Source organism: Aquarana catesbeiana, linkage group LG05, assembly GCF_042186555.1.
Source record: "Aquarana catesbeiana isolate 2022-GZ linkage group LG05, ASM4218655v1, whole genome shotgun sequence".
Classification (NCBI taxonomy): domain Eukaryota; kingdom Metazoa; phylum Chordata; class Amphibia; order Anura; family Ranidae; genus Aquarana; species Aquarana catesbeiana.
In genome coordinates, this window is record NC_133328.1 from 578,305,429 (window position 1) to 578,332,872 (window position 27,444).

Here is a 27,444-nt window from a genome sequence, read left to right on the forward strand (position 1 = left end):
GTGATCTATTTTCAATTTCATAAATGTTCCCTGTGGCTAGCAGTAAACATGAGGTTTGGAAAGCCACTGGTTCTAAAACCGGCCAGAGACATTAGAGGACAGTCAGATGTGTGAATGACTCTGACCAACAAGGGTTGGCCAAAAATATTTAAAGAAAATAAAGACAGCTACCCCCCCCCCCCCCCCCCCCCTTCCAGTTCCCTTGAGATCAGAAGGCCTGAGGGTCCCTGCTTGTACCCATACATGAGGATCTCCCCCTAATCCTTGTCACCTCACCACAGGCCCCGATCACATCAATGCGTTTGGGGTGATGCAGATATAAAGAAAAAAAAAAATTGGCTTGCTGCACCCAAATACTGAAATCTCATAAGCTTTAAGAGGTTAGTGTAATTTCAAAAGTAATGTTTATTGATCTACAGCTATAATTCAAATAATACCTGGCAATTCTGCCATGATCCATGCAGGCACTGTTATAGTATTATTCTGGGACATATCCAACTAAGCTTGAAACTGCTCCCTCCCCCATCCTTAGACCTATACTAACCTCTGTAAGAAAGATCTGTATACTTACCTATTTTCAGGTGCTTCGGTCTAGTCACATGATCTAATGTGTCAGCTAGTGACAGTCAAGGGAAAGGAGGGAGCCCCGACAACAAATGGGCCATGGTAAGCTTATGGGTGACGTCACCGTTCAAAGGCATTCCAGCTATTGTTGGGGGTATGGTTGTTTAGGTTGTTAAGGTATGGCATACATAGTTACATTGGTCCAACATTGGACCAGAGTAAGTACGTATGTGCCATCCAAAGCCAAGACAAGAGAAAGCACATCGCTTCAGGCAGACTGCAAACACGCCCCAGGTGTAGACTCCGGCTCAAGCTGTGAACAAGCACAGTACACTCATGAAACGCGTCAACAGTGATTCCTGGCATCTGACAATAAAGATTTTCTACCAAGCATTCGTTTGGCTCCAGTGTGCGACCACTTTGTTTCTCCTTCATATCTACATATGTGCCAAGCCTAAGGGATCCCTGTGGAAGCTGGAGATCACTGTAGTAGGCACAGTTACAACAGTGATCTCCAAAAGCTTCCAAGTCCTGTGCCGAGTGGCTGCCCTGGTGCATTGTGAACACAGGAGGTCACTTGCCTATCCAAGCTGGATGAATGTAACCATACACAGAATTCAGCCTTAACGAGTGACAACGCTCGCTCTATGTCTACCAACTGTCTACCAATTGTTGTTTTTTGTCTCCCTGTCGAACTGGCCTATGATGGAGATTAAAACTGGGTGTTTCAGCACGGTTTGCGAAGACATGGTCCAGTGTTGTCACCTCAATCCAAGGAAATACCGTGCAGCCATTGCAGCAGTGCATGCATATAGACAGGAAGTGGCTGTAGTAGATCAGCAGCACTGAGATACACAAAGGATTAAAAAGATGAAAATCGATTAAAAAAAAGGTAGACAACTGTTTATGATAAAAAGCTCTTTAGCAAACTAAGAGCCCATTCACACCTCTACACATTGGGCTGCATTACCACAAAACGCTGGGTTAGCATGATGCCAGAACTGCTGACCTGGTACTGGCTACGGGTCACTCAAAAAACGAAAGATATGGGATCCACATGACAACCAGACAAATATACATTTTCAGAAGGATAAGCTATCAATGGCGTCATATTTTATCAACCCTGTGGGCAAAACTAAAAAGTCAAAATGCAAAAAAAAAAAAAGGTTACATAACACATATTTGTATTTTTCAGACAGACATCTGAAAGGCAGCATGCTATAAGCCATACGCAGGACCGTGCACTTGCCGCTTGCTCTAAGCAGGGTGAGCTTTAGGTTACTACAATCAGATTGAGGGGATTTTACCACTCAAGAAAGTAATCACACCTCAAAGTGTCACATGTCTGCCTAGCACGTGGAGACATGGCCCCAGGCTTATTAACCATATACTGGCTGAATAGCCAAAGCAAACCCTGGAATAATACAAGGAAAAATAGAAAAATATGGAAGTAATAATCATGTGCTATTTTAAATTCTGAAACAACTCATAGTTGTAAGCACTGAAGTATTCCAGGTTACATCACCAAAACAAATACTAGCTGCATGGAGTTTGCATGTTCTCACTGCATTAGTTTGTGCTTTTTAAAGTCCAGATTGTTTAATCCAGTCTACTTCATGTGGATAATTTAAAGAGGACCTGAAAACAAATGTTAACCAAAACTACTGTCTTGCTGAGATAGATAATGGAAAGGTGAAGAAACTATTTCCTGGAGAAAATCTTCCTTCCCACTCCTTTCAGTGCTGGCCAAATCTTTAAAGTTCAAAAAACTTGATCCCACGTTCCCTGCTAAAGTTACGCTGATCCAATATAAACTCTGATACTTCTCTAAATTAGAAATCAAATGACCAAATGCTTAGGGCCTTAGGCAGCCGACCAGCACTGAAGGGAACCAAAAAGCTTGCTTTCTCCAGAACAGCCTTTTTAACAGGGGGAACCCTTCATTTCTTAGAAACTCCTGCCAATAACTACTTCTACAGCAGTAAGTTGAGATAAAAGAATAAATTAAAGAATAAGGAATGTGGTGTAGTGGACATTTGACACCCAGGGCTGCTCTATACAACAAATTGTTTTATGTAATAAAATTCTGTAATAATTCAATTAAAACAAGTCATTATTAAAGACTAGAAAAGAAATGCAGACAGTAAATATTGTAGTGCTCTGTAAGAAGGCACGGTCAGAAAAAAACGCTACCTTAAAGTGGTGGACAGTTCAATTCCCCACTACATTGTGGTCAGTGGTGTAGTGCCTTCTAACATTGGTGGTCAGCAGGAGAACTCCCTTATAATGGTGGCCATCAGAAGAAGGGACCTCTTTATATTGGGTAAGTGGGGTTAATGTGCTTAATATTGGTAGCCAGTGGAAAGAATGTCACTTACATTGGTGGTCAGTAGAAGAATTCTCCCCTTGCAGATAAAGCAGCAAAAAAGATAAATTGTTTCAGTGGGAACTTATCTGAGAGTCAGAAATTGCTTGTTGATCAGGGAACCCTTGGCAATTTCTGGAGGAACCCTAGTTTCCATGGAACCCTGGCTGTGAAAGGCTGCTCCAGAAAATACACTGATCTCATATAAGCTTATTCGAAACTTAATAAGGAGCAGTAAAATGCTTTGTGGGAAAAGAGGTGAACCCGTCACAGAGACCAAAGGATTGGAGGACCAAAGATTTTTTTTTGCCTACTGGACTCCAGTGATGGAAAATGCTCATAGAAATCAATGGTAAAACATATTTAAAAATAATCATGCATTTTAAAACACACAAACAATATACTTAAAGAGGAACTCCATGAACAATCCTTTCCTGCTCCATTTTTTTGTGCTCCCTGCCCCCATTGTTGTGCAATCACACATTATTGCCTTTCTCCCCCTTATGGGTATCAAATAGAACACTCCGGCCTACTATCAATTTAGATACCTGCAGCTTTCCTATGTCTGTAGTAGCCTCATCAGCAGCTAGACCTCGTTGGCTCCGATTTTGAATCTCTACTTCACTGATAGTCTGGAAAAGCCAGCCTCGACCCTTTATAAATTATCTCCTGGTGCTCCTGGATTTATCCTCTCTCAGGCATTAATGGTTTGAGGACATCTTGGACCTGGATGATGAGGACTGGATGGACATGTGAGATTTACATTCCAAACTAGTTTCTATCAGGGATAGGCTTATGCAGTTCAAAATAACCCACAGGGCCTACTTTACTCCCTACAGGCTATACAAGCCTAACCCTGTTCTCTCCCCAGACTGCTGGTGATGTGATCATCCGAGTGGAATTTTTTTTTTCATATATTCTGCACATGTCCTGCCATTTCACAATTCTGGGGGAACAGCTGTGTATGTAATAAATACAGTCCCTCGCACTTCCTTCACCCTCTCCCCAAAAGTCTACCTGTTGGGTCATGTCGAGGACCTGGCCTCTACCACAGCCAAAAGGACATAGCTCGGGCTCCTAGTGTTTTATTCCAGAAGGGTGATCATTCTTTATCTTGGAAAAAATATCCTCACCCTCTAACCAATTTTAGAAACAACTGGTGAACATTAGCTTACCACTATATAAAGGACACTTATGCAAACAGGGGATGTTCTAAAACATTTGATAAGGTCTGGGTGAGGTGGATAGAAAAAGGTTTCTAGTGCAATAAATGTCTGATATGATGTCTCCTTGATTTCTGGATTAGAGTCTCTCTAAGGCTGGCCATACATTATACAATTTTCTTGTACAATTTTCCTTTAAATTTACCAAAACCATATAAATATGAGGTCAAACCTAAACACTTTTCAATTTGTATGCAATCAGCCAGGCCATGGCACTACATAGTTGAAAGTAAATCTAAAGGAAATTGAACAAGAAAATTGTATAACGTATGGCCAGCTTAACAACTTGCCGACCGGCTCACGCCGATATACGTCGGCAAAATGGCTCTGCTGGGCAAAATGGCGCTGCTGGGGAACAGCAATATGTCTCCTCCCCCAGTCAGTCTTATCCCCATACAGTTAGAAACACTAACCGGGGAACACAGTTAACTCCTTGATCACCCCCTAGTGTTAACCCCTTCCCTACCAGTGACATTTACACAGTAATCAGTGCATTTTTATAGCTCTGATCGCTGTATAAATGTCAATGCTCCCAAAAATGTGTCAAGTCTGCCGCAATGTCGCAGTAACGCTAAGAATCACAGATCACCGCCACCACTAGTTTAAAAAAAAATGCCATATATCTTTCCCATAGTTTGCATACACTATAACTTTTGCGCAGACATATCAATATACGCTTATTGCAAAAAAAATTTTTTTTAACCAAAAATATGTAGAATATATATTGGCCTAAACTGATGAAATTTGTTTTTTAAAAACATTTTTTAGGGATCGTTATTATAGCAAAAAGTAAAAAATATATATATTTTTTTTTTCAAAATTGTCGCTCTTTTTTTGTTTATATCGCAAAAAATAAAAAAAACTGCGGAGGTGATCAAATACCACCAAAAGAAAGCTCTATTTGTGGTGGGGAAAAAAGGGATGCAAATTTCATTGGGTACAGAATTGCATGACCGCACAATTATCAGTTAAATTGACGCAGTGCCAAATTGTAAAAAGTGCTCTGGAACCAAACTCATAAGGGTAAAGTCTCCTTGGTTATCATCCTTCTCCATAGAATGAGTAACGATTGGTACCCCTGCAAGTGTGGAGCCAAGTTCAAATTCAATAAAAAGCTGGAGGAAAAAAAAAAAAAAAAAAAGTGTAACTTCGCTTTTGTTGAGGAAAAAAAGCAAAAACAAAACAAAACAAAAAAATACCCTGGGTGATCAATGTACTATGTTGCAAGGATTTTAAACTTTGTTGCAGATTCCTACTTATTTCTGCTCTGAAGAAATAGCTGTTTAATGTCTGCAGATTCAATCCAAATGGGAGTGACTCTTTCATTACCAACTCAGCTCATGCACTTAAAGCAGTGGTCATCAACCCTGTCCTCAGGGCCCATTAACAGGCCAGGTTTTATGTATTACCTTGGGGAGATGCAGACTAGAATACTGCAATCACTGAGCAGCAAATGATATCGCCTGTGATGTATTTCAGTTATCTTGCAAACCTGGCCTGAGGACAGGGTTGATGACCACTGACTTAAAGGGTTCTAATAAGGAAAGTTGCAGAGTCTGTATCCCTTTAGAAGTGATTAACCCTTTGGGAGTGTAACAATTTTTTTTTTTTTGCAGAGGATACCTAAAATCTTACTCTGATATCTTTGTGCAGACTTCTGGGAAAATCAGTGAGCCAATCACACAAGCAGGAAATGACATTTCTAAGGGTGTTCCATACAGCACTTGTGTATGGAACACCTCCAGGTTGCCATATTTTATTTTAATGTTACAGAAAATTTACAGTGCTGCAGATTGAAAAGGTAAATATATTGTTAATAACATTCACATACAATATGGCTTTCATAGCAATTGTATATGTTATATATATTTTTTTAATTTGCTATTTTTTCCCCACAAAAGTAGAGTTACCCTTTAAAATTAGTATGGAAAAATAAAACCAAACATAAAAGTGTAGAGGTGGGAATTGGCCTTTTAAGCATAAAATGACATCACATTCTAAATTCAATGGATTTTGTAAAATGGCACCCTGACAACTTCAGCAGAATTCCTCTGGCCTCCTGATTGGAATTATCTTCTGCTATACTGGCCTACACAGATCTGTGTCTGATTATTCTAAACATTTCCAGGAGATCTGCCTCTTCCCTCCGAACCTGAAGACTGTTTATGTGAAAGTGTATTAGAGCAGTCACATGGCCAAGCATTGTGTCTTCCAGCAATTCGCCGCATGACCTTTGTGCAGCCTTGTACAGCTGAAGACAAAACACAGTAAACACCATTTGTAGCCTGTTGTGTAGATCTGTCATGTCCCATTCACAGCCAAAAGTTCAAAACTAACTGATTTTTAAAACTCCAGAAGCCACCATCCCTTCCTCCAGGAACCCCAGAATAGGAAAATACTAAAATCCACCTATTACAGCATGTTAAACGCACTCTTTTTTACTTCCCCTTTAACTTTAGCTCCAAGGTGGAACTCCGGTGGGCTCCAACAGTCTCGCAGTTCATACAGCACATGTATGCAACTATTATTCAATGTTTATTACACAATTCTATAAGTCTATTACCTTTGTAGTCATGACTCTGGTTGAAGCTGAAAGGGGTCGTAAACCTTTGTGTTTTTTCACCTTAATGCATCCCATGCATTAAGATGAAAAAATACCTGTCAGTGACCGGCCCCCCAGCCCCCCGTATTACTTACCTAAACCCTGGGACTTGACCCGGCGGGGACACACTGTCTCTCTGCCCAGGGTTCTTGGCTACGGTCGCCGAATGCTGGACTAGGGAGAACGCCCACAAGGTAATCCCCCGGGAGAGCGCTTCTCCCAGGGGGTTTTCTGATGTGGGGAGGAGCCGATAGAGCCGTCGGGGGACCCCAGAAGAGGATGTTCGGGGCCACTCTGTGCAAAACGAGCTGCACAGTGGAGGGAAGCATGATATGTTTGTTTTAAAAAAAAAAAAAAACCCATACAATCACTTGAACTCTGGGATAAGAAAATATTATCTAAACATAAGGAGTCCTGTGTATAATACCTGAATCTTGATGAGCTGTGTGTACACCGATTGGCCATAACATTATGCCGACTCATCGAATATTGGGTGGGTCCCCCTTTTGCCAGCAAAACAGCCCTGAGCCGTCGAGGCATGGACACCACTAGTCCTCTTAAGGTATGTTGCGGTATCTGGCACTAAGCTATCAGTAGTAGATCATTTTAGGCTCCATTCACACTTGTACAACTCCAAACTTTGGATGGGTGCAACTTGGATACGACTTTGGCTTTGACCAGTGATAATGGACAACTGTTGCACTGTATAACATTCGGGTACAACTTTCATGCAACTTTTGAGGGTTTACATTGAAAGTTGGACCAAAAGTAGTGCATGAACTACTTTGAAGTTGCTGCAACTTTAAGTCGCACATATATGAATGGTGGTTATCATTGGAAAACATGGGGAATGACTTGTCATGCAACTTTGATGTCCAAAGTTGCATGACAAGTCGCACAAGAGCGCAAGTCCTGTAAGTTGTGAGGTAGGGCTTCCATGGATCAGACTTATTTTTACAGCACATCCCACAGATGCTCGATGGATTGAGATCTAGTGAATTTCGTGGCCTAACTTTTTTTTGTGTTTCTCAAAGCATTCTTGAGCCATTTTTGCAGTGTGCATTATCCTGCTGAAAGAGGCCACTGCCATCAGGGAATACTGTTTCCATGAAGGGGCAAATATGGTCAGTAACAATGTTTAGATAGGTGGTACCTGTCAAAGTCATGTCCATATGAATGGCAGGACCAAAGGTTTCCCAGCAGACCATTGCCCAAAGCATCACGCTACCTCCCCCGGATTGCCTCCTTCGCACAAGTACAAGCAACGCACACGTACCCGGCCTTCCACATGATGTAAAATGTGAATTATCAGCCCAGGCTCACCTTTTTCCATTGCTCCGTTCCATCGGCCCAGTTCTGATGCTCACATGCCTATTGCAGGAGCTTTTGGCTGTGGACAGGGTTCTGCATGGGTCTAGCCATTACAATTTGGTCCTTGTAAAAGTCGCTCAAATCCTTACACTTGCCAGTTTTTTCTGCTTTCAACACAAACTTCAGGGACAACATGTTCACTTACTGCCTAATAGATTCCCGCCTACTTTCAGGTGCCATTGCAACAAGAGAATGTTATTCACTTTACCTTCCAGTGGTCTTAATGTTATGGCTGACCTGTGTATTTCTTCCAGATCTGTGCAGTAATCCAGTGTGAAACTTTACCATTGTCTAGGAGATTACTAATCTCTCTCCTTGTGCAGGGTGACTGGTCCGGTATATACCCACTCCTGTATTTTTCTGCAGGCAGCCCTCTACAGCCCTGCTATCTGCATTTGTCATGTACAGCGCTGTGATATTACTTCTACTTTTACAAGGAAATAACTGGGTTTGCAATACATTTCATGCGCAGGGTGGATTACATCCTTTGTGGCTATTGAGAAGCAAATGTAGATGAAAGTTTTTATGCCAGGAGTTGATTGTTTAGCTTCAGTCTCACTCTTCAGCTTCAGTTTTGGGGTTACCTAAGGGCCAGTTTACACCTGGAGTGTTCTCCTGTGCAGTTCACATGCAGTTCTGCATGGTGCAATTTCAGTTAATTAATTTTGAATGGGCTGAAATCACACTGCATCAAGACTAGTGCACACACTACATTTGGAAACTCAATACCACCACATCGCATGGTACTTCTGTAAGTACTGTTCTGTACTTCTGGCAAACCCACTGCATTTGGTGTGTCATAAACTTCATTTTGACACCCGCAGCAGATCACAACTGCAGTGCGTTTTGAATGCAGTGCAGGAAACGTGCACAGAACATGGGTTCCCCGCACTGCGTTCTGGTGTGAACCAGGCCTAAAGCCTGACAAATACCCTGAACTTTCACTCTATTTTCCCAGCTTCTGATTGTGCCGTGTGTGAGGTCTGGAGGTTAACAAAGCAGCAACCTCTCGACCCAAAATAAAGAGTAAAATGCTGCATAACAAACAATTTAAAGGAGAAATTTGGGGATCTAAAAAAATAATAAACATAAGGTACATATTCACCTCCCGGCTGCTGCATCGGTTTGATATGCAGCTGTCCCCCACCAGTTCTAAGCAATCAGATGCCCACTGATAGTTCAGATCTCAGTCCACTCTGCCCTCCCCAGTCAGCTGCTGCTAAGACAACTGGGTGGATCCCGACATTATTGTATTCTGTGATGTCAGCTGATTCTAGGTCACAGGAGAACAGAAGTAAATGCACTCCTGTGACCCTCCAGAGAGGTATGGCCAAAAAACCTTTAGCAATACTTCTCTTTAAAGTATGCATGTTCAGCCTTTATTCTGCATGAAGCCAGTCTGCTTTGATTGGCAGACATTAAATCCCAGCAATACGACGGATCACGACATCTCTGGCGGAAGCGTCTCTGTGAAAAGCACTGGCTTTTATAAATAAATCTTGGTTACCATGACAGCGCATAATGATAGAGCAGCAGGAGTCAGGCACACACACACACCTAAGTACATAGTGCGTCTCCGGCAAACAGCTGCAGTGCTGCAAAGACACTTGTGCCCGTCTGCACCGATATTTGTCTTCCTAAAACGGGGAGCAAATAAAATCCCCATCAATGATGCAGAACAGCGCTAAATACAAACATCAACCAGCTAAGGACGGGCACAACTAGTTCACTTGTGATTACCAGTGACTTCTTAAAGCAGAATGTTTGTACATGTCATCATTCCCATGACAAATCCAACAAGACGCACTTCTTACTGGAATAAATGAATGCAAATCATTCAAGTGTGCGCAAGCTGAAATAAATACTTAAAAGCCAATTTCCATTTTTGTAGCCACCAAATTGGGATAACACTTACTATATAGTCGTTACATGTTGCCATTCATGCAGCATAACAAAAAGAAAAATTAAAAAACTTGCTAACATTTTTACACACTTAAAATCTTACTTAAAGCGGAACTAAAACCCTCCTATCATTTTCAGCAAAGGAAGCTGCCATCTTGGCCTCCGTTTTATCTGCAACTACCATGATGCAGCACATGTGATCAGTTATGACACCAGCCATTTGATGGTTTGACAGTTTGGTTGAGAGCACAACCAATGTGACAGTTAGCATTCCCATCATGCCAGGAACATAAAACTGTTTTTTAAAACCGTTAAAATTGATGGGTTTAATTCTGCGTTAACTTCCCCCTTCTATGTAATTTTAAAGAGGTATTAAAGCTTTGTGGGTTTTTTTTTTTTTTTTTTAAAACATGTCATCCTTAACTGCCATGTACAGTGGTTTTGCACAGAGCAGCTCCAATCCTCTTCTTTTCAGGTCTCCCGCCAGCAATCCTGGCTCCTCCCCCTCGAGCAGTGCCTCCAGAGAAAGCTGCCTGCCCTGGGGCACCGCTGTGTACTCGCTCGTGGCTTGGCCACGCCCTCTTCTCATTGGCTGCACTCAGAAGGTTTTTTACCTTCATGCATAGAATGCATGATGGTAAAAAAAAAAAAACCTTCAGCCTTTAGAACCACTTTTAAGGAGTGGGCTGGGGAGTTATGCTTACCATAATTAACCACTTCCCACCCACCATATAGCAGAACGATGGCCGCAAAGTTGTTAAGTTATCCAGACTGGGCATCATATGACGTCCAGCAGGATAAGCCAGTCGGGCGCACAGTGCGGCTATCGGTGGTGTGGTGTGTCGCTCTGACACACGGCATCTCCAATCTTGGTAAACAGTCTATGACGTAGGCTCTTTACCATGCAATCAGCTGTGTCCAATCACAGCTGGTCACATCATAACCAGGAAGTGTTGTTTATCTGCTTTTTCTCTATTCGCACTGACAAGGCGTGGGTAAAGGAGAGCCGATCAGCGGCTCTCCTGACAGGGGGGTCTGCGACCTCTACATCGGAGGAAATTTTCTCTGAAAAGGTGAACTGACACTTTAACTGAACAAGCTGACTGCTTACTGCGCACAGCTGTGCTTAATTCTGTGTGCTTTACTTTTGATAAAGAAAGGTCCCCGCCAAGCACTCTGCAAATACCAGATCTAAGGCTACTTTCAGACTGGGGCGGGAGTCGGCGGTAAAGTGGCGCTATATTTAGCACCACTTTACTGTCGTTTTAGCATTGCTATTCGGCCGCTAGCGGGGCAGTTTTAACCCCGCTAGCGGCCTAAAAAGGGACAAAACGGCGCTGCAGCAGCACTGCCCCACTGTTTTCAATGGGAAGGGGCGCTTTAGGAATACACCGCTCCTATAGTGCTGCAAAGATGTGGCTTGCAGGACTTTAACTATCCTGCAAGCGCACCGATCCAGTGTAAAAGCCCTTAGGCTTTCACACTAGAGACACAGGAGAGGCCTAAAGTAGAGTAGCCTAAAAGTGTGCGTTGAACTGAATGGCTTTATTCATATTAGCGTTGCACTGGTCCCAATATCGGTGCCAAAAACTAAGCATATGCATGAGTACTTGTATGCATGTAAATGCTCGGATACTAAAACCAATATCTTCAGACTCGGTTCACATATATGCAGGCCGGTTTGCAGCACGATTTCAAAGCCCGGCCCGATGCCATTTCGATCAGTGGTCCAGGTGCATATACAATGTGAATGGTAGTGTACAAGATTAGAAATCGTACCTGAACTGGACTGAAATTTCACAGGACTCTTTCAAATTGCACTGCGGCTGGCCCACACATATGTGAACAGGCTGTAAAAACTCACTGAAACACACATGAAAACTGATGTGATATCTGTGCGGTTTTCCCATCAGTTTTCATGCATGTATGGTGTGAACGAAGCCTAAAAATTGTCACATGACGCTAAAAATAGGTATCGGTAATGGGCATTGGCAAATACTTGAGAAAAAGGACCAGTACTCGGTCTTACAAAACTGGTATCTGCATCCCTGCAGTTCGGTGGTAAGGAGTTGCAGCATAGTGGGCCAAATGTGATCTGCAGCATTTCGACTACAGATGCCGATTATTTGCCATGGCGTCTTTTCGGAGAAAAAGAGGTCTATGTCCAAAAACACACTGGAGTTGATTAACAAAATCTGGTGCAGCTCTGCATAGAAACCAATCAGCTTCCAGGTTTTATAGTCAAAGCTTAATTAAACAAGCTGAAGTCAGAAGCTGATTGGCTACCATGCACAGTTGCACCAGATTTTTGCACTCTTCAGTTTTAGTAAACAAACCCCACTATGTTGGATACTCTTCTGTGTCCAGCGAAGAGATCTCATGCATTATGTTATACTTCACAGTGCAAAGAAAATGTAAAAATGCATTTTCTCAGTTCCCACCGTACATGGAGGCCGATTCACTAAAGGAGTTTAGAATCCTCACTTGATAAATTGTACGTATTTTCACCTTGAATCATGGGCAGATAAAAAAACAGACAGGAATTTGTTTTTCACATGATTATATAATTTAAGTAATATATACTCAATTTATTGAACAAAGAGTTTGGTCTCTTAATAAATCAGCCTCATTGTGTTGCTGGATTGAAGGCCTGCAATTCTGCATTTACGATTCAGTTTGCAATTCAAGTCAATCCAACCAGAGCCTTCCAAATATGCAATGCATATCATCAACACAATGTACATTTTAGCCAAAAGTTCTGGCATGACAGCCGGGATGCACATCAATGTTTCAAATATCTCAAATTTGCTGCCAAAGTAGGAACTTAGCTGTCATAATTATTATCATATAATGTAACATGTAACGTTGGGTGGTACGGCACATCTATGGTAAATCCTCCCTTTGAGTGTTCTGCAGTCTGGGGATGACGGGATTTGTAGTTGAACAATGGCAGTCAACAGGGGTGTGTGCCGCTGGGTTTATTTTCTTAATGACTACACATAAGCAAGCTGTTTTGAAATATGTTACCATAACAATGCTAATCGGAGGGGAGAATTGGCTTTTATTATTTCGGGCTAATGAGATTTTACTGCACACAGTCAAGAGTACATTAATGAATGTGCAAAATCCTCAGCAAACAGAAGCAAAAGCTTTTTCCTTCTAATCCATGTAATTACTGGGAGATGGATTCACTGGGCGATCACACCGCCAGTACAGACAGAACACTAGGGCTGCAACTAACGATTATTTTCATAATCGATTAGTTGGCCGATTATTGTTTCGATTAATCGATTAATCGGTTAATAACCTTAAAAAAAAAAATGTGGTGTATAATTTAGTTAATATGTAAAGTTTTAAAAAAAGGCAATTTATTCTTAAATAACTATATGCAGTGGTAAATATAAATAACCAACTATATGGTTGGGAGCTAAATATCGAATCCACTCTGAGAATAACAGACAGAAGAGAGATATACTGTATATACTATTAGAGGAGATATACTGTATATACTATTGGAGGATATATACTGTATACACTATTAAAGGGTGAATCTGGTAAATATCAGACTCAGAGATCAAATTTTTTTTATTTAAAAAAAAACAAAAAAAAATCCAAAAACACAAAACAATGTCTTCCTTAAAAAAATGTAATTTTAAGAACGTTCGTTTGATTTTCTAATCGTTTCAACCACAGTGACGAGAAAATTTGGAAATAATCAAAGGAATTTTCAGACAGTGTATGTGGTTTTCGTTCAGAAATTACATTCATTTTAAAAACAGAATGTTAAAAACAAGTGAAAATTTCAAACAACATTCTTTTGTTCAGCGAATGTACAAAGATTTTTCGTCTGAATATTCTCGTTTGAAAAAAATTGATCCGTGTGGCCAGCATAAGGCTCTGTACACACCTATGCAGTTTGCTTTTGATGTGTTTCTGCAGTGCTTTTTGCTGTGCGTTTTGATTTTAGCACATGTGATTTTGCGGCGATTTGTGTTTTTACATTTATTTTGGCCAATTTGTTGTTGGGCAGATTAAAAAACACAAATTGCTGCAAAAACGCATTACATGCTTTTCTGCAGCATCTCCATTGAAGTATATTTAACCAAAAAAGCACAGTTTTGCGTTAAAAAAAGTCCCTGACCCTTTCCAAATACGCAGCGGCTGAAAAAAGCATAGATGTGAACATGTCCAATAGGAAACCATATAAATGAACTGTAGTGCGTTTCTGCAAAAAGCACCAAAAAACACACAAATGTGAACCAGGTCTAAGACGTTTAGTAACATAATGGGGTTAAAAAAACTAAAATTAGCCCTTCATAGTACAAAAAAAAAAGCAAATAATCAATACTGTAAGGGGTTCATTTTTTTTACTGTAGAACTGTGAAAGTAATATTTACAGTAGCAATTATTTGCTCTATTTGTACTATAAGGGGCTCATTTTAGTTTTTTTACCCCATTATGTTACTGGCCGATTAATCGATTATGAAAATAGTAATCGATTAATTTCATAATCGATTAGTTGTCGATTAATCGATTAGTTGTTTCAGCCCTACAGAACACTGAAATATATCATACAAATATACCCAAGGAAGCACAACTGTCTGGTGACTGCAACACCTCAGTATAGGTTTGCCTCTCACCCGGAGGTGCCAAGGTACACGGCCAATGTTACATTGTGCAATGGTAAAAACAAAAAAACATTTGATTTGTAAACAGGGTTGCCTACACTGCAAGGGTTAGCTGCTCGTTTAGGTCTAGGGGAGTGTTAAAAAGTACTTTTACTTAACTGATTCTCCCACGCGCCCGGCTGCGGGTGTTTCCCCCCAAGCTCCAAAATGTAGACCTTCCCTCAGTGTCCTCATGCTCAATGGGCTATGGACCCACCATCTGCCTTCATGACATCAGGACCTTAGACCGTTGGAGCATTGGGGAAAAGACACTGCTGGGAACAGTCTTGAAGTGCGGAGGAGTGGCGAATCGGGCAAATTATTTTTCCATACCCCCCAGACCTAAACAAGCAGGCCCAGTCACACTGCAAGGAAAAATCTTGGTGTTGGGCTTTAAAGTGTACCTAAACCCAAGGACAAAAGCTGAGGGAGCCCATAGATTATGCATTTTTTCTTTTCTTCACCACGTGAGAGGAAAGAAAAATCACTTGATTCTCCTCATCAACATATTCCATGTTAACGGGGGTTTCCTCCCACAGCGATATTGTGTTTTGCCAGCGGGGAGCCTTCCCTGTAGAACACAATGATCACCGTTGGAAGCTATAGCCACCAGCAGTGATCACATAAAAAATAATGTGACAGGCTGATTGTAATGAAGTCAATGGATCAACTTCAGTACAACCAGCCTGTCCATAGATGGATCGAATCACAGTCTCTGCAGAACTGGCCGGGATTCGATCCATCTATGGCCGGCTTTAGTGATTAGTTTTCCTTTCCTTTGTCAGGCTTTTTCTCCCTTTCCTTTATCTGCAGCTGGTATTCCTGCAAGTGACATTTCCTGTCCAGCACAGCAGAGGCATGTGTTGTCAGCTCATTACAGGAAGCTACGAGCTCATGTGACTTCTGGTAAATATTTCTGTACTTACCGAACAGATAGAAAAAAAAAATGCTTTAAATGATACATTTAACACACACAAAAAAAAAAATGGTAGGTTTTACATACACTGTAATTAACAGTCCTGCCGAAATACATTTAAAAGAATGCTGGGACAAGCTCCCCTCGAGCATAGACACCTGTTCATGTGATTGCTGATGAAGGAAGGTTCCAAACAGACTGATCGTCCTCTACAGCATAGACTAAAGCTGGCCATTCATAGATAGAAATTCATCTTGTGGGTGGCCATGTCAGCACCACCAGGCTCAACAAAAGTCAATTCTTCAAACAACTTTGGTCGAAGGAACCAGGCTAAACATTTTTGCCCAAAGAGCGCCTGCATCGGATTAATTGTTCGGGTACTCTGACTGTCAATAGCCAGCACTCCTGACTTGTGGGGGAATTGAGTGACTTCTATTACTGGACCCACAGGGCTCAACAAGGTTTGGCAAGGCCCTCAGACACATGATGGTTTTCTCCAGGAAAAATAAGTATTTCAGCCTATTGCTTTTTTCCTTCTTTCTATCTTTATCCATTCAAGTAAGGTTGTAAAAGCAGAATTAAGTCGACATTTACATGCAGGTCCCCTTTGATTTCCAGGTCAACGACTGGTCAATGTGCATTCATGCTCAGCAAAATTGAGTTGTAAGGTTGAGAACTTTCAGAGTATTTACCATCATGAGATGAAAGCAGCCTGCAATGAGGAGATAAATCACAGCCAGAAACGATTATTGGACTGTTTATATAGTGAGGAGGACAAGTACGTTCTGACCCAAAAGCTGCACTCCTGGCCTAGAGGATGATGAACTTACCAAATTTCTCTCTGCCGTCTGCTAAATTACTATCGAGTGCTGACCAACCTTCCAGCTGCAGAAACAAGTTATACCATGCCTTGCCCGATCAATGGCTTTAAGTAGATCTATACCCAATCACTAATATTTCTCTTAAGAGAATCTCACTCAGTCAGCAGCCTACAATCCCGTGACGTCCATAAATGTCATCCTCACACCTGAAGCCTTCAAAGATCTTTTTGTTCTCACAGTGCCATCTTGGATCCAGGAGTTGAATGTCACATCTGTGATCTGCAGACCGTCCTGCAGTTCCCTGGGATGTGCGATATGTGTCCCAGAAGGCTGCAGGTGGGTGAGGACCAATGGCTACATCATTCTCACCCAGTCAAGCAAGTGGGAGCACATACCCGATTTAGAAAGGTGCTGCTCTACCAAATAAAACTGTCAGATAAAACAGGGGGGGGGTGAGAATGAGGGCATATGTTAACTGTGCCCTAAAGTCTGCAAGTGGTTATAAACTCCTCCATATACCCGGTGAAGTGACTGGCCTCAGGAGATGGATGAAACAAATCCTCCAACATACGTTGTACCTGTTTATCTGCAGTTTTCTCTTCCCTACATCTGTGCAAAGTCCAGAGCTTATAAAGTTTTTCTGAGCTCTCAGAAAAAAGGGGGCGGAGATCTGAAATTACACTCTGTGGAGCTCAGTGAGGATAGTTCTGACAGCTGACTGGAGAGAAGACACCCCCCCCCCCCTTTTCACACAGAACACAGGAACAGAGCTGAGGATGTCAATCAGCTCGAGATCCCTCCCCTGTCACCATTTTTCTCTTGGTGTCAGGAAAACTTGTCAGAAATGACCCATGCTGACATTTCCTGTTTTTGGGTGAAAACTGTCTCCCCCATTGGGCTCCTGCACTGTCACCCTGCCACAAATTCCCCTGAAGTACTATAAAGGTGGCCTTGTTCGTACACATTTGTTCATTGCCACTACTATCAAAAAGCCGACCCTGAGCTAAAAATGGCTGGAGGAGATCAGCAGCAATGGTGAGAACACCACTGGTGCTTTTCCTGTGCCATACCCAGAGTTGTTTATCTTGTGCAGAGGTGTGATGGAAGGAATGATCTGAGACACTAAGCAGAAATGATGCCTCCTCCTGGTCTTGTTTCAGAACTCTGAGCTAGCCCCCTGGTATGAGGACACCCTTCTGCAGACAGCGGTGTAGGATTGTTTTCCAATGAACATTGACAAGAGCGCTAATCTATTGACAGAAAATGCAACTGGACACTCCACTCAACTAAATCAGCTAGCAGAAGTGAAACCTTAACCGGTAATAAGCCACCTACCATAGCGAAGCTTGGCAATAGACCATATGTATGTCCCTAGACCAACACTACAACTACAATGGTAACCATTAGCCCATATGTAGATGATTAAAGTTTAATAGTGGTTAAAAATACCCACAATTGTACTATTGATCTTAAGAAAGCGGTAAGCAGTTTTATAGGATGTAGATGGACCGAGGGTACCCAGCTCTAGTGGCAATTAACTATTCAACGTTCCAAATGGCAAATCTAGAATATAACTGAACATTGAGGGTGGATTCACACTTAGGGAATACAATGTGTTAAAGCATGGTATGGCCATACATCGTTATGAAGAGGCTGCCAACACACCACAGCAGTTAAAAAAACCTGCCCATAACCATTTTAGTAACAAACAGTACATGCATTGTACTCTACCATACGGTGCCCTGCCAGGTGTTTTAGCATATGGTGCCCCAACGCAGAAGTGCATGGGACGTTCCAAGGGACATTTCTTTTTTTTCTCCCAACATATCTGTCAGGAGGGAAACATGGAGTCCACCATGACCTTGTCTGATATCAATTTATCAAAGTCATAGACCAAATTTTTGCCACCGTTGTCACTTTGCTACAATATGCCGACCCAGTATGCCAGTCTTCTGTGTATGGAACCCAAACAATGATCTTCTCTTATCTGCTCCCTTTTCGTCTTCTAAATATACTACAGGAAAGGTTTTGTTATAGCTTTCTACATAATTCCTAGGTAATCATTACCAAGAAGGAAAGACAGGTTTGTCTACACATAATTTAATTAAAGTAGGTGCAGCACCTCCATCCGATTGCCAAATTAGTAAACAAGTGATGACTCAAATGAGGCCACAGACTGGATATCACATGCCAATCTGACACATAGCAATGTGACCCTTTTCTGCCTATATTTACTACTGTCTATGCAGTCTTGTTACAATTACGTGTAATAGTAAGGAGAATGCTGAAAAATAAAAAAAAAAAAAAGGACATTGCGGACAACCCCTGAAAATGTTATATCCCTGGCTGCCTAATCAATGCAAGGGCTTCTATTCTTCAATACTGACCTGCAAAAAAAAAAAAAAAAAAAAAAGGCCACAGATCAGTTCTAACTTCTCTGGAAATGCTACATCAGAGACAGCCAGGTAACTATGAAAAAGAAAATAATCAGGGAAATGTCAGTAATTGCAGCTTCCATGTTTCTCTTAAGCCGCCATAAATTATGCGATTTTTCTCTCCTTCCACCACGGGTGGAAGAAAAAAAAAAAAGCTCGCTTCCCTCTTCAACAGTCAGTGTTGATGGGGGAATCCCTCCCACAGCATTATTGCGTTCCGCCAGAAGGGAGCCTTCCCGGCCGACAGTACACAATGATTACTTCAATCAGCTATAGCCACAGACAGTAATCACATGTAAAAAATCCGAAAGGCTGGTTGTACCCAAGTTGATTGATGGGATAGACTTGGGTACAACCAGCCTGCTCATAGATGGGTAGAAACTCATCCAGTCCGTGATGAACAGGCGGAGACGCAATCCATCTGTGGTCGGATTTAGTATGGTACACAGCAACTCCAAACAGTTATAATAGGTGGCACAGTGGTGTAGTGGATAGCACTTTCCCCTAGCAGTAAGAAGGGTCGCTGGTTCGAATCCCAACCACGACACTACCTGGCTGGAGTTTGCATGTTCTCCCTGTGCCTGCGTGGGTTTCCTCCGGGTACTCCGGTTTCCTCCCACACTCCAAAGACATGCTGGTAGGTTAATTGGATCCTGTCTAAATTGTCCCTAGTGTGTATGAATGTGAGTTAGGGACCTTAGATTGTAAGCTCCTTGAGGGTAGTGACTGATGTCAATGTACAATGTATATGTAAAGCGCTGTACAAATTGACGGCGCTATATAAGTAACTGAAATAAATAATAAATAATAATGAGCAAGTGAATGGCTAATACAGCCCTGGACTCCCTGTATCTCTGATAAAGGTCAGAAAATCCACTCACTTTGATACAATCGCATGCTATTTACACAACTCCTGGTCAGTACTCCTCTGTGCTTACTTCTGTACTAGGCCAAAATGGCATATCCTGCCCCAGCAACCCCCTGGAAGAACCCACATATCCCAGGAGGCTTCAGGAGCCCATTCAAAGAAAAGTTTCCTGAACCTGGAAGAGGCAGCCAGCTGAGGACCAATATGGCGACGCGGGCCACAGGAACAGACAGCTGAACAGTGATTTTCTGGAGGAAATCGCTGAATTCGCTGGGCAGACGATTACTTTTGGAATTCAACCCAGCATAAATAGTAAGGGGGGGGGGGGGGGGGGTGAAGTTACTTTTTAAAAACACAGCGCCCTATTTTTTTTTTTTTTAGGTTGAGATAAAACAAGTATACCAGCAATTTTTCAGAATGCCTTGTGCAGTAACTGGGTAGATTACTAAGCAAGAAAAAAAGTTCCCTTGCCCTGGAAACAATCTAAAGTGTAAATAAACACAAAAATGTAATATATTGCAGCTTACCATTCTAAATGTGGTGGCTGCATCAGTTTTCTATTCAGGTTTTCTCCTTTATTTTCTCTTCCTGTCTTATGGTGACTACACTCACTCCTCCACTGTATCTATGGGGGAACAACAAGCTACCCTTGGACAGCAACACTGCCACAAACATTTTTTTTTCTTTCGGAACAAAGGTTTTAAATGGTGCTAAATAGTTTGTCTTAACGCTCTAATGGTCAGCATGGTCTGGTTTGGCATGCAGGCTGGTAACAAGGCCATACTGGCAGAAAAACTGTTACTGGGTGGACTAAAAAAAAAACACCGTTACCTCTACTTCAAAAGGTCTGACACCCATGAGGGTGCTCACCTGCACCAGCATCTTCTGGCTCCTTTGCCCATCTCAGTTGGCCAGTGTAGGGCGATGTCACTCCTTTACATGCACAGGATTGCAGTCATCCTGGTACACTGTGCCGGAATGTAGGTTGAGCTGAGCATGTGCAGCTCAGTGTGCATTCTACAGAAGACTGAGCAGGCAGGTAGATGTATTTTATTACAGAAGAGACATGCAGTTTTTTATATAGATTTTAGATGTTCGTTAGACTGTAATGCTAGTGACAGACTGCATCATGTATGTGAATTAGAATTTTTCCCCTAGTTCCATTTTAAACCCGTGTAAAAAGCGAACCAAAAGTAAATGGAGCTGTAATGTGATAAAGTTCAGATGTATTGCAAGGTTAATGTTTCTGATCTGTACATGAACCGGATAAAACGTGTCAATGCTGTCATGATTAAACATAAAATCTGCATTAACAGGGATTTCAGGATTTCCCTCACCACATCTGGCTACATGCTGGCCCAGACAAGCCCATGCCCTGGTCTTCCCTGTTCATGGGATCTACGTGACAGGTATGTAAGTAGCTGCTGTTTATTTTGCCAACACAAGCCATAGCAATCACCTGAGCAATCTAAATGTACACGCAGGGATCATGGCCAGACACGTGTAGTATTTAAAGTGAATCTGTGCTATGGTAATCAGATTAAACTTCACCATCATAGTAGAGATCTCAGAAAGATGACACAGCCTTACTGAAAATCGGCATTCACGTAAGATTAGGAACGGCCCTGACAGTTCATCCATTGTAAAAGATAATAAGAACATTTTGTGCTTGGATTCTGGCAGGATCTCCAGGTAAACAAATAACAGATTCACAAAAAAATATTTGCTTACCCAGAATTGTGAAGTATGATGCCAAACATACTAAGAAATCAATATTGGTTTTACATACACTTAGCCACTTCACTACCACATACATTTTAAAATGGTGGACAAGTATTTGTAGAGTGTGGTTTATCAGCGGCACAATACTGGCCGGCATGCTTGGAATGATTGTGAATTGAGCCATATTTAGACAACTCCGATCACAGACACACAATGTACAGAGCAGGGTGGATATAAACCAAGGATTTAAAAAATCAAAAAATACAACAAAATCATCAGATTACTTTGCTTTAAATCAGATTTTTGATTTTTATCAAATGTATTTTAATAAAATGCTTTTGGAGTAAAAATCTATCTAAAGATAGTTTTCTACTTAAGATACATTAATAATTTAGTTTATTCAGCATGAAATGGAGCTTAGTTACACAGCAATATTCTGCAATATTCAGATTTTTGGTAAACTCATTCAATGAATCCAAGCTCATGCAGTCACACAATGTCACAGTAACCATGAGATAAAACAAAGTTCAGGAATATTTCTTTATCCCATTGTTTTGCAAATCTAAGTACACTTCAAACTGTATGATTGAATCGGTTCTGATATTGCTGTTTTACTAACCTGACAGTTTAGGAAACCTTAATATTAAAGATTCTAACTACCAGCAAGTCCTTACATTTAAAGAGCACCTGTCAGTTCAGATCCATCATGGCAGTGCCTGGGTTGACGCCACCATGTCCCTCACCTTGTGTCACTGCCACATCACCTGCCGCCCCATTAAAGTGAATGGGACTGTCGGCGAGTCAACAGCAGGTCAGAGGAGGAGCCGCTGCAGAACAGAGATGACAGTTGCTCTTTAAAAATTATGATTTATATCGAGTTAATTTAAATCAAGCCTTTTTACTAGCGATTTAAATCATGATTTACAATCGTAATTTAAATGAAATCCACTCTGGTACAGAGCCAGTCTGAGCATCTCTGTACCTTGTGATCACTGTGATGGTCAATTACAACAAATGTAAACACTTTAGTGTTTACATTTGAGAGCCCTCCCCTTCCTCACACAACAGAGGAAGGGTAGGAAATGAGGATTAGTGAATGAAGGAATTAGCAGGAGCAGAATCATGGTGAAGGGTTGTAATTGATTGTGGAAATGTTTATTTGTACACCCTCTCCATCCTGTTTCTACGTGACCTGTATATTCTCTCCCTCTCCTCCCTTAGGGCTGGTTCACACCAGAACGCGGTGTGGGAAAAGCGTGTTCCATGCGCGTTTCCCGCACTGCAGGCGATTGTACTGCCCTTGCGATCTGCATGCAGATGCCAATGTATTGTTAATGGCACCCCAAACGCAGTGCTTTGGTGGGCACCTAATTGCATAGTTCTACGGGGTCATGCAGTTCGGTGCAGTACATTTTGATAAAGTAGCACTTGCCTAATTTTTCAATGCTCCAATGCGGCTTGCAGCCCCATTCAAATGAATGGGCTGTCAAAATTCCCGCATTCCCAGTGTGACCGGCCCCTATTCTGTACATCTCCAACATCCTGTATGACCTTTACATTAACCTTTTCACCCTCTCCTCTGTGTATGACCTGTAAATTACATCTAGACCACCATTACCATGCTCCATGTTTTAGCTCCTCCAATACAAGCATGTTTCTTCATTTCCAAAAATCGTAGTAAAAAATAAGATTACCTCGGGGTGTTTACTTTCCAAGAGGGTCATTTTGGGCATCGTCTTACTGTCCTGGCATTTTTCTATGATGTGTTTTATAATAAAAAGGGATATGCGTTTACTTTCAATAATGTTTCGTCTTTTTTTTTTTTTCAAATAAAAAACAAAAAAAAGTTAAAAAAAAAAAAATTAAACAAAATGTATTTGAATACAGTGTTGCACGACGAAGTACTTGTTAGCCAAACTATCACAGCGCTGAGAACTGAAAAATGGCCTGGTAATGTCGGTGTATTAAAGGCTCTTACTCAAATGGGTAAAAACGGGGAACCATTTGCTTCCCTAATCACCACACCACTGACCTAAAGTTTAAAAGCAAAGCAAGAATAATCTCCTCGACTCGAACAGATTATGACATTTACTGTGGAGAACACATCCAATGGTTGCCTGGACACATAAACAGCAATGTCTGAGAATAGAGACTATGCAGAACTCTTCAAAGGATGCGTTGTAGCACTTTGTACAAGAATGTCTGAAGTCAATGGACACCGCACAGTACTGGCCCATCCCTGAAGTTTAAATAAAGATTAGACATACACTTGTACAGTTCATGCCGGAATTCTTCACATACCCTTGACGTTCTTTCAGGACAGACGTAAATACAGGTTTAAGTGAAGTCATCAATTCAATCTAAGAAAAAAAAAAAGTGACACGTGTTGAAAAGGTGATTAGCAACTGACAAACAACAGAGTGACTTAGTAAACAGTCATGTGACTTGGCAGCACTGGGACCTCCCAGGGTAACCCCCCCCCAACAGACACCATCTGCATGGAGTTTGAATGTTCTCCATTTTGGCTTCCATTGAATTGTACAAAGCTACACCATTTAATAAATTCTTCCAGAGAACAGTCAAGCAGTAGGTGGAAAACATTCTTAATTATATTAATTTCAACTAAAATAGGAAAAGAAAATGTTTTAGGAACTCATTATTCTACAAAGAATCGGTGAATTGTTCTGCTGACAAAAGGAATTATTACAGAAGCCTAGCAAAGTGTGAACTATATTATCTTATTAGGTGTATGGGAAAATTAATTACAAACTCCGGTACATATCCTGCACTATAAATGGTGGGGAGTATCCTGCCTGTAATAAGGTATAAAGCACAATTCTTATTGCAATCAATCTTTATAAAAAAAAAAAAAAAAAAAAAAAAAAGAAAAAAAGAAGAAGTGAGAGAAGAGTGATTGGGGGGGGGGGGGGGGGTACAGGAGCCGGAGAATGTTACACCCTAAATATGGGTGAACTTAAAAGTCCTTTCTATTGCACTCAGCCTCCTCCAAATTACTTTTTTTTTTTTTTTTGCTGATGCAATTCAACTTCCTGTTAGAGGGTGTCTACGTTTATTCTCCATAGTCTCGCTGTATGTAAGAACGTAGCCACCCTCATAGCTCCCAACTGTCCCTGATTTCGAGGGACTGTCCCTCATTTGGAGCAATGTCCCTCTGTCCTTCTTTTCTCCTCTTTTGTCCCTCATTTTGGTCTGATATATATAGTTGTATATAAAATGCACTTTTTATCTTTCAAAAAGTGTTTCCCAGCGCTAAACCATTTATCCAATTTCAAAATTGTTGCATTTGTAAATGTTAAAACCCAATATAAAGGAATAGTAGCGGTAAAAAAAAAAAAAAAAATCCCTTGTGGATTTAATTAACCTTTTTTTTGGTTAATTAAGTGGCAGGAGGCGTGTCCTATGCCTACATACGTTTGCTAGTAGGTGTCCCTCATTCCCATCTCAAAATGTTGGGAGGTATGGCCACCCTCTCTTGATCGCTACCAAGATGGACCATGGGCTGTGGGATTTGCAGTGTGCATAGAACAGTGCACATGAGTGCCATTAACATGCACTGCTCATTCTAAATGAAATGAAGGGGAAAAGGAGAGGTTTGGGAACGCGTCTCCCGGCGGACATTATTAAGAGGAAGAAAAACACAGTAAGGAACAAACGTAGCGGCTGTTGTGCTGTAGGAGGACAGTGGCACTGATGCACCAATTGCAGCACATCTGTTTGCTTTAAAAAAAAAAAAAAAAAACTTTATTGAGTTAAAGTGATATTAAAAAGACAGATTTTTAAAAAATTTTTTTAAAGTAACAAACGTTATACTGAACTGCTCTGTATAATGGTTTTGCACAGAGCAGCTCCCATCCTCCTCTCATTGGGTCCCCCACCAGCGCTTCTAGCCCCACCCTCCTGCCCCCATAGCAAGCAGTTTGCTCCCTCTGTGTCCATTTACACACGCAAAGTGGCTTGGCCCCACCCACGCTCTACACTCATTGGCTCACTGGCTGTGATTGACAGTGGCAGGAGCCAATAGCTCCTACTGCTGTCTCAGCCCCTGAGGAGGAAGAGACCTGGGAGAGCTGCTGCTCTCGTGTCTTTTGCTGAATCGAGAGGGGGCTCAAGTAAGTATTGGGGGAGAAGGGCTGGGGGAATGCACACAGGTTTTTTACTTTCATGCATAGAATGCATGCATGAAGGAAAAAAAAACCTTGAGCCTTTACAACCACAACCTACCAGCTGCAGCAAACTGCAAGACAGATTAAGTACTGCATGCCATAGTATTTTTCAGTACACACCCCAGTAATGACGTGGTGTGACCTGGCCAGGTAGGAGACCAGGTATTTTACTTCGTCTTGCGGTGGGACTGCACTGGAATAGCTCCCCATCGCAGTCCTACTGCACCTGATGTGAACAAAAGATTACAGGGCCCGTAAGTAGTAGATGGGTTTGGATTATTTTTGGAGAACATGGTTTAAACACACGGTCCCCCATATCTCGCCTGTAATATCACTGGTAATCAGACTGCTCAGCTGTAGGTCTGTATTCTGTACATTGTATAATAAGCGGTAAATCTTATGACTGCCTCAGTTCCCAGTTCTCTAATTCTCAGACAACTCAATTCCGGTGTTTATACCGACAGGGTCAACTATCTACCATCATTACTTCTAGAGATCTTAATGAAAGCCATAGATCTTAGTGAATTCCAGTAAACGGATTGCTTTCACAATGCTCAGTGATGTTAATAGAGTCTTGAAATGCTTTGCTGCATCTGCGGCCTATTCTCTAGAGGCGGCTTATTTCCCTTTAATTATTAACCTGAGTTTCAGGCACATTCCAGAGGAACTAGAAACAATAGCAAGGTTTATATTCCGAAACTTGCATGCCTATCGCCTGACTCCCACACAGCTGCGAAGAGTCGCTCCTCTCTGATCTGCACAATACACTGTAGACACTACATCTGGATTTTAGGGGGCTTCTCACAAGTGAACAAAGGGGCCATGATAATATGTAGAGAGAATCGCAGTTAAACAGCACTGCATCCTAATCAGTGGAAAGAATCCCAAAGGTAGGGCACTTGACTTTTTTTAGGTGTGTAAAAGACAAAAACAATTAAAATATTTGTCATCCTTTATTCACATAAAGTTTAAATAGAAAACAAATGTGCGTCACTGTAAAAATAGAGGGATAAAATCCAGATTCCATATGACGGACTCCCCTATAACTTGTCAGTGTCACATCCAAAATGTGATACATATGGAGGGTCCTTAATCCACCCTGTTAATGCCTCAACGTGTTTCACAGGCTACACCCACTTCCTCAGGAGGTCTTCTAAGGAAAAGGATCGAGAATAATATTCATAAACATGAGCAAATGTCCTTCATACATACAATACAAATTACATATACTGTTACAAGAAGTGCAACCATCAATTTTTGTATAATGGGCATACTAGGTTTGTTTTACACACTGGGCTTACAAAGTCCCCTTCATCATCATCTTCATTTTCCCCTTAAAGTCCTCCTTAGGAAGTGAGTTCACCCTGCAGAACGCATTGAGACAATTACAGGGCAAACTGAGACCCCCATTATGTATCTCATATTGGATGCGACACTGACAAGTTACATGGGAGTCCTTTATATGGAATCTAGATTTTATCCCTGTATTTTAACAGTGATGTACAGTTGTTTTCTATGTTAAAGTGTCACTAAACCCACATCCTAGAAAACATCAATAAATTCTGTATTACATGCTGTTCACACTCACAATGTCACTATGAGATTTGTTTCCTGTATTCTGAAAAAATCCTGGTTGATCCTGCTACTCTCTCTCTCCACTTTCTCTTCATGTCCCCAATTCAACTAGGGATTTTGCAGCTGCGGTGGCAACTTTGCACATGCTCAGTTTTCAGTGAGTTTCTATGCTGAGCATTTCCTCCTTATCACATCTGAGCTGCCCACGTGACTATAGAGTCACACATGT

General features: G+C 41.5%; 1 protein-coding gene across 3 annotated transcripts in view; it reads right to left on the reverse strand.

Moving 5' to 3' along the window:
- Window positions 1-27,444, reverse strand: part of RNF19A (ring finger protein 19A, RBR E3 ubiquitin protein ligase) — a 139,179-nt gene that overhangs the window by 62,171 nt on the left and 49,564 nt on the right. Inside the window, exon 2 of one of the 3 annotated variants that reach the window (XM_073632039.1) lies at window positions 23,758-23,816. The exons of 1 other annotated variant lie outside the window; for it this stretch is intronic. The gene's annotated coding sequence lies outside the window, so the exon portion shown is untranslated. Of the gene's footprint in view, window positions 1-23,723; window positions 23,817-27,444 lie in introns of all 3 variants that reach the window. One more of the 3 variants, XM_073632040.1, reaches the window with a different exon arrangement.